Genomic DNA, 6000 nt, shown 5'->3' with positions numbered 1-6000 from the left:
GGGGTGCACTGCCTTGTCTTTCACAGCCCCCTCGTTCCCAATTAGGGTGGGGAGGGACAGAAAAGATGGATTTCTTCTCCCCCCCCCCAAGTTGGAAACAAGGTGATTGTCAAAGCAAGGGAGCGTGCCCCACATGGCTTGTTCAAACAGAAGAATTAACAGGAGGGGAGTTTGGCTGTTGAAAAAGCCCCACGTGGATCTCCTCTCCTGTTCCTTCTTTTGCTACTTGAACAACCACACGGGGCGCGCAGCCTTGTCTTTCGCAGCTCCCTCGTTTCCAATTGGGGCAGGAATCCATGGAGAGGGACAGAAAAGATGGATTTCTTCTCCCCCCCCCAATTGGAAACGAGGCAGCTGTCAAAGCAAGGGAGCACACCCCGCGTGGCATGTTCAAACAGGAGGAGGGCACAGCGCTGCCACCTTTGCCCTTGGGGCTCTTCTTGTGGGACATGCTGGCTGGTGCGGCCCCAGCTGCCAGCTCCTCCATGGACAGCCGGGCTCCCAGCGCTGCCAGCCTCCTGTCTGGTTCCTGTCCTTGGCAGTGCAGTCCATTCCCCTAAGCAAAGGAGGAGGTGGAGAGCTGGGCAGAGGAAGGGGGAAACCCTAGTTTGGGGACTTCTGCCCCTTGTGCCGTGCTTTGAAGCCGCCAGAGCCCTGCACGGATCTCTTTGGGGTGCTGCTAGGCAACCTGGTTCTGGGGGGGAGGGAGAGAGAGATGAACGGGTTCCAAAAGATACGCTAAATTTCATGAACTGGTTCTGGTGTACCAGTGCGAACCAGGAGAAACCCACCCCGATGCTTAATGCATTTTACTAAAATGCATATCATCTTTGGTGTCAGTTATTCTTTTTTCCTCCCTTCAGATAAGGTTAACCAAAAAAATAAATAAATCTTCCCTTCAAGTTGTCTTGGAAACGTAAAAAGTGTCCAAACTAGCCTTTTATTTTTCTATTTCCTTGAAGACAGGGTTGCCAAATTTAAGACTATGGCTTGAGGCTAAGATTCAACCTTCAAGAGAAGACTCAGCAGCAGGTGGACTAAGAGTGTTCTTCATCTTCCAGGAAATTATACTTCATAGGAGGCCCAGAGCATATTTTTCTTGCAGGTCATATAATCAAATCCTATGCTCTTAAAAAAATGAAGGTAATCCTCAACTTACAACAGTTCATTTAGTGACTCTTTGAAGTCACAACAGCACTGAACAAAGTGAGTTACGACCATTTTTCACACTTACAACCATGGCAGCATCTCCATGGCCACATGATCAAAATTCAGATGCTTGGCAACTGCCTCACATTTATGATGGCTGCAGTGTCCTGGGCTCAGTTGCGAACTTCTGATTAGCAAAGTCAATAAGGAAGCCAGATTCACTTAACGACCGTGTTACTAATTTAACAATTGCAGTGATTCATGTAACAACTGTGGCAAGAAAGGTCAAAATGGAGCAAAATGTACTTAACAACTGTCTCATTTATTGTTGTGGCCTGTTGGCTGCTGGCCCCTCCAGCAACCAAACCGGAGGAGGAGGAGGAGGAGGAGGAGGAGGAGGAGGAGGAGGAGGAGGAGGAGGAGGAGGAGGAGGCGGCGTGAGAATCAGCATCAAGGAAACCTGAGAGCTGCAAAGGCGAAGAGAGAATGGAACTGGCAAAGAGAGAGAGAGAGAGAGAGAGAGAGAGAGAGAGAGAGAGAGAGAGAGAAGGAGAGAAGAGAGTGAAAGAGAGAGAGGGAGAGGTGGAGACTGGGCCACCCCTCAGCCCTCAGATGGAGGGTCAACAGCCCCCAGGTCTGGAGGTGGTTGATGAGGAAGAGGAGGAACAGTTGGGTCCAGGCCTGATGCGCGGATGCCCAGAAGGCAGAAAAGAGGAAAGCAGTGGAAATCTGTGGGCTGATCCATGGGACGGAAGAGCCCCCCCCCAGCTCTGGGGATAAAAGGCAGGGGGCAGAGATGAATAGATGGGGCAGACAACTGTTCATCTTCTGGCCGGCTGGACTTGTTAGCCTGCAGTGAGAAAACGTTTTGCTGGGGTTGCTGGCGCTCCTCACACAGGAATCGTTGAGTTAATTTCAGAGGGTTTGGGGAGCTGAGTCAGAACACTTAGCAACAAAAAGTTAGGACTGAGTTGTAGTTGTAAATCGAGGACCACTTGCAAAAACATAGTCATTTACCCCCCGGAGACAGTGCATGGAGTGTCTCTCTTGTCTTAATGGGCAGCCTTCTTCAGAAGGGCTTCCGGTTGCACTAACCTTTCTCCAAACTGGACCTAGGAATGAGATCCCATTTGGGGAAGATTTTTCCTGCTCAGAAGAAAGTTGCATCCATCTTAAAATTGGAAACCCTCTTATTAGTTTTCAGTATCCTCCTTTTGAAAACTCGCCCCATCTTTACTTGTGACCCCTGCTCCCAATTCAGTGCATCGTGGCTCCCTAAAGAACACAAGGTTAGCGCGATGTACTGTTTGCACATAAGATTCGGACCATAAAAGTTGCCCCTCAGGACAAATGTTTCATTTCTCTGTGCAGGGAAGAAAGCGAGTCAGAGGAAAAAGAGTCATCGATTCAACCGAAATAGCTAACTCTGAGATTGTCTTCAGCCTTAAATAAAATTGAGGCATGTCTGTGCAGCCACTCGTGAGTGCAAAGAACATTTCTGATCTCTAGTGTGAAAAGAGGCTTTTCAGAGTATTCACTGAGTTATTTCGCAAAGATGGGAAAGATTGTTAAACAAACTTTTACTGAAAAGAGATTAAAGAAGCTGCATCTTGTGTCTCTACTGCACATACTAACTTGATGGCACTATGTTGGTTTGGGAGCTGGAACACTTTCTGTTTTATATACCATATTTTTTGGACTGTAAGATGCACTGGTGTATAAGACACACCAAGATTTCGAAGAGGTAAGTAAGAAAAAAAGTGTTTGCCTTCCCTTAGCCCCCAGCCGCACTCTGCAGTCTTCAGCAGGGCTGGGGGAAGGCAAAAACACCCCCATATTTGTGGGAAACGGGCCGTTTTTTGCAAAAATTTAGAATTTTTTTGCCTTCCCCCTTGCCCTGCTGAAGCCTGCAGAGTGATGCTGGTTTTTTAGTTTTAGTTTTAATTTATTTATATGCCGCCCTTTTCCCTGAGGGGACTCAGGGCGGCTCACAACTCTGGGGGCTGAGGGAAGGCAAACGCCTCAGTTTTTGTGAAAAAATGGCCCATTGTTTTGCAAAAATGGGGTGCGGGGGTGTGGCTTTGGGAAGCCAAAAATGGCTGTATTCGGTGTATAAGACGCACCAACATTTCCACACTCTTTTAGGGGGGGGAAGGTGCTCTGAAAAATATGGCATGTTAAGGCCTATCTTACAAAAATCTGAATTGCATTTTTGGATCTTCCACTGATTCTTCAGTCTTGAGATGATTCTTTTCCCATTGCCTATTGAGATGAGTAAATGATTGATTAATAAATGCTAATTATTTATTTTCATTCATTCATTCATCATTCAAATCCCTAGGAGAAAGAACATCCGGTCTTAAATGTCATATAATTGCTGGTGCTTTGAGGTGGACTTTATAGCAAAAGAGAAATCATTCCTTCATGAGTATTAAGAAAACTTATTGCATAAAATAAATTGTTATCCCTATGGTTAGATACTGTTTGGGGGATACACAATCAGTAGATTTGTTCACACAATTCTGCATTGCTGCTTTAAGATCTTTTGCCTGATCTCCAGCTCTGGTGATGCGGCTTTGTTCTGATGACTCCACCTCATATGGTTCAATTTAATGAAACCAGGTTCTTATTAACATTGCTGTGAATGGCACATTAGAATCCTAAAAACTACCACTGTACTTTTTCAATAGACAGGGATTCACCTGGAAGATGGAGGATTAAAATGGATAAGAGTATTGTGGGATTTCTGACTCTTTCAGTGTTGATGTTTGGCTAGTACTGGAACAAAGTTAGTTTGATAATGGATGTAAAATGTTTCAGGTGTAAAAACATTGGGTTACACCAACGGTAGCAGGAGCAGCTTACCAATCCTTTATCCTTCAGTGGTACTTTGGTGTAAGATGCCCTTTGATTTTCTTCTCCTCTTAACCTTTCCTACCAATAGCAATTTCATACAATCCATTCTGTACATGCTAAAAGGTTAATATTATCACCCTTTATTTCCTCCTAAAAAATGTCTTGGATAAATGTCTCCATCGTTGCCATCTGCCCTTAGGTTACCTGAGGAATGTCAGAGGAGGACGAGGGGCGGCAGGATAGCAGGGTTCCAATATCTGAGGGATTGCCACGAAGAAGAGGGGGTCAACCTACTCCCCAAAGCAATATCAATATCAGTTAGACTTATATACCGCTTCATAGGGCTTTCAGCCCTCTCTAAGCGGTTTACAGAGTCAGCATATCGCCCCCAACAACAATCCAGGTCCTCATTTTACCCACCTCGGAAGGATGGAAGGCTGAGTCAACCCTGAGCCGGTGAGATTTGAACAGCCAAACTGCAGAACTGCAGTCAGCTGAAGTGGCCTGCAGTGCTGCATTTAACCACTGCGCCACCTCGGCTCTTAAGTGGCGCAGTGGTTAAATGCAACGGGAGGCAGGGCAAAAATGGATAGAAACAAACGAAGGAAAGAAGCAGCCTAGAACTAAAGGGAAGTTTCCTGACGGTGAGAATAGGTTCTTGGTGCTTCCTCACTGGAGGCTTCTAAAGAGGCTGGACGTTCACTTGTCTGAATACTCGTCTCCTTGTCCAGATTGAGTATCTGTAAAGCAGCCCAGAATGATAAGACTCTGAACCAGGCGAAGAGACCAAGAGACGGCTATCTCTTTTCATTCCAGTTCATAGGTACAAAGGAGGCAAACGTAACCATGTAAATAATACGTGACGTAGTTTAACATCTCAGCACAACACTGTGGAGAGAAACAGTTGGGGCAGAAGACTGGAGATTAATAACCAGGCAAACCCATAGAATTGATGGAAGAGAATACAATTCATCTACATATAAAAACATTTGAAGTGAACAGGCCAATGGTAGAAGATGTTACAGATTTTTGAATAAGTACTGGTAATCCTTGACTCATCACCCCAATGGAACCCAAAATTTCCATTCCTAAGCAAGACATTTGTTAAATGATTTTTGTCTCATTTTATGTCCCCCCCCCACTGTTGTTAACTGAATCGCCACAGTTGTTACGTTAGTAACACGGTTGCTAAGTGAATCTGACTTCCCGTTGACTTTGCTCGTTGGAAGGTCACAAAAGCTGATCACATGACCCCAGGACACTGCAGCTGTCCGAAATGCCCGCCCGTTGCCAAGCAGATGAACTTTGATCCTTTGACCAGGAGGACAAGTGTGAAAGACAGTCGTAACGGCATTGAAAGGAAGCTCACTTCATTCAGTGCCATTGTAACTTCCAAAGGTGACTAAATGAACGGTTGTAATTGAGGTCTACCTGAATTCAAAATGTCACTTCCTGTCAATCGACTGAATCTTTTATTAGCCGTGGGATAACCGAGATTTCTTCACACGATCTCTGCAGGTGGCGCAGAAAGAGAGCCAGGATAGGCATCAGGTGCTGGGTGGGAACCTCACCCCAAAACTGTCACTAATGGAAGATGTGTGGTTTTTTTAAAAAACCTGGAAGATAATTGAAGATGCCGCCCCGTTCTTCAGGTTGAAAAAAGAGTCAATAACCGCACTAGTCAGTTTCCGGGATGGCTGGAATTGGTTGGGATGGAGAAACCTTTTAGGGCTTTAAAGAAGCTTTAAAGCTGGCAGTTCAACACAGGCATGAAAATGGGTGCAAACCTGTGAAGCTGATATCAGAACATGGGACCACGTTGTCTGGATAAGTTGCCGTGCTTCGAATTCTAGCCGCTGCGGATCTGGAATGACTTAGGTAGGAGGACACCCTGGGCTGTAACGGTAACGTAGGCGGAAGGCTGATATATTTTGCTTTTGAGAAGGGTTAAAAAAAATTAGGATTCCGCTCTTTAAGCCGAACGGAACTCAAATG

Source organism: Thamnophis sirtalis, unplaced genomic scaffold, assembly GCF_051295495.1.
Source record: "Thamnophis sirtalis isolate CommonGarterSnake01/CBP01778 unplaced genomic scaffold, rThaSir2_p1.2 scaffold_6, whole genome shotgun sequence".
Taxonomy (NCBI): domain Eukaryota; kingdom Metazoa; phylum Chordata; class Lepidosauria; order Squamata; family Natricidae; genus Thamnophis; species Thamnophis sirtalis.
This window is presented reverse-complemented; position numbering follows the sequence as displayed.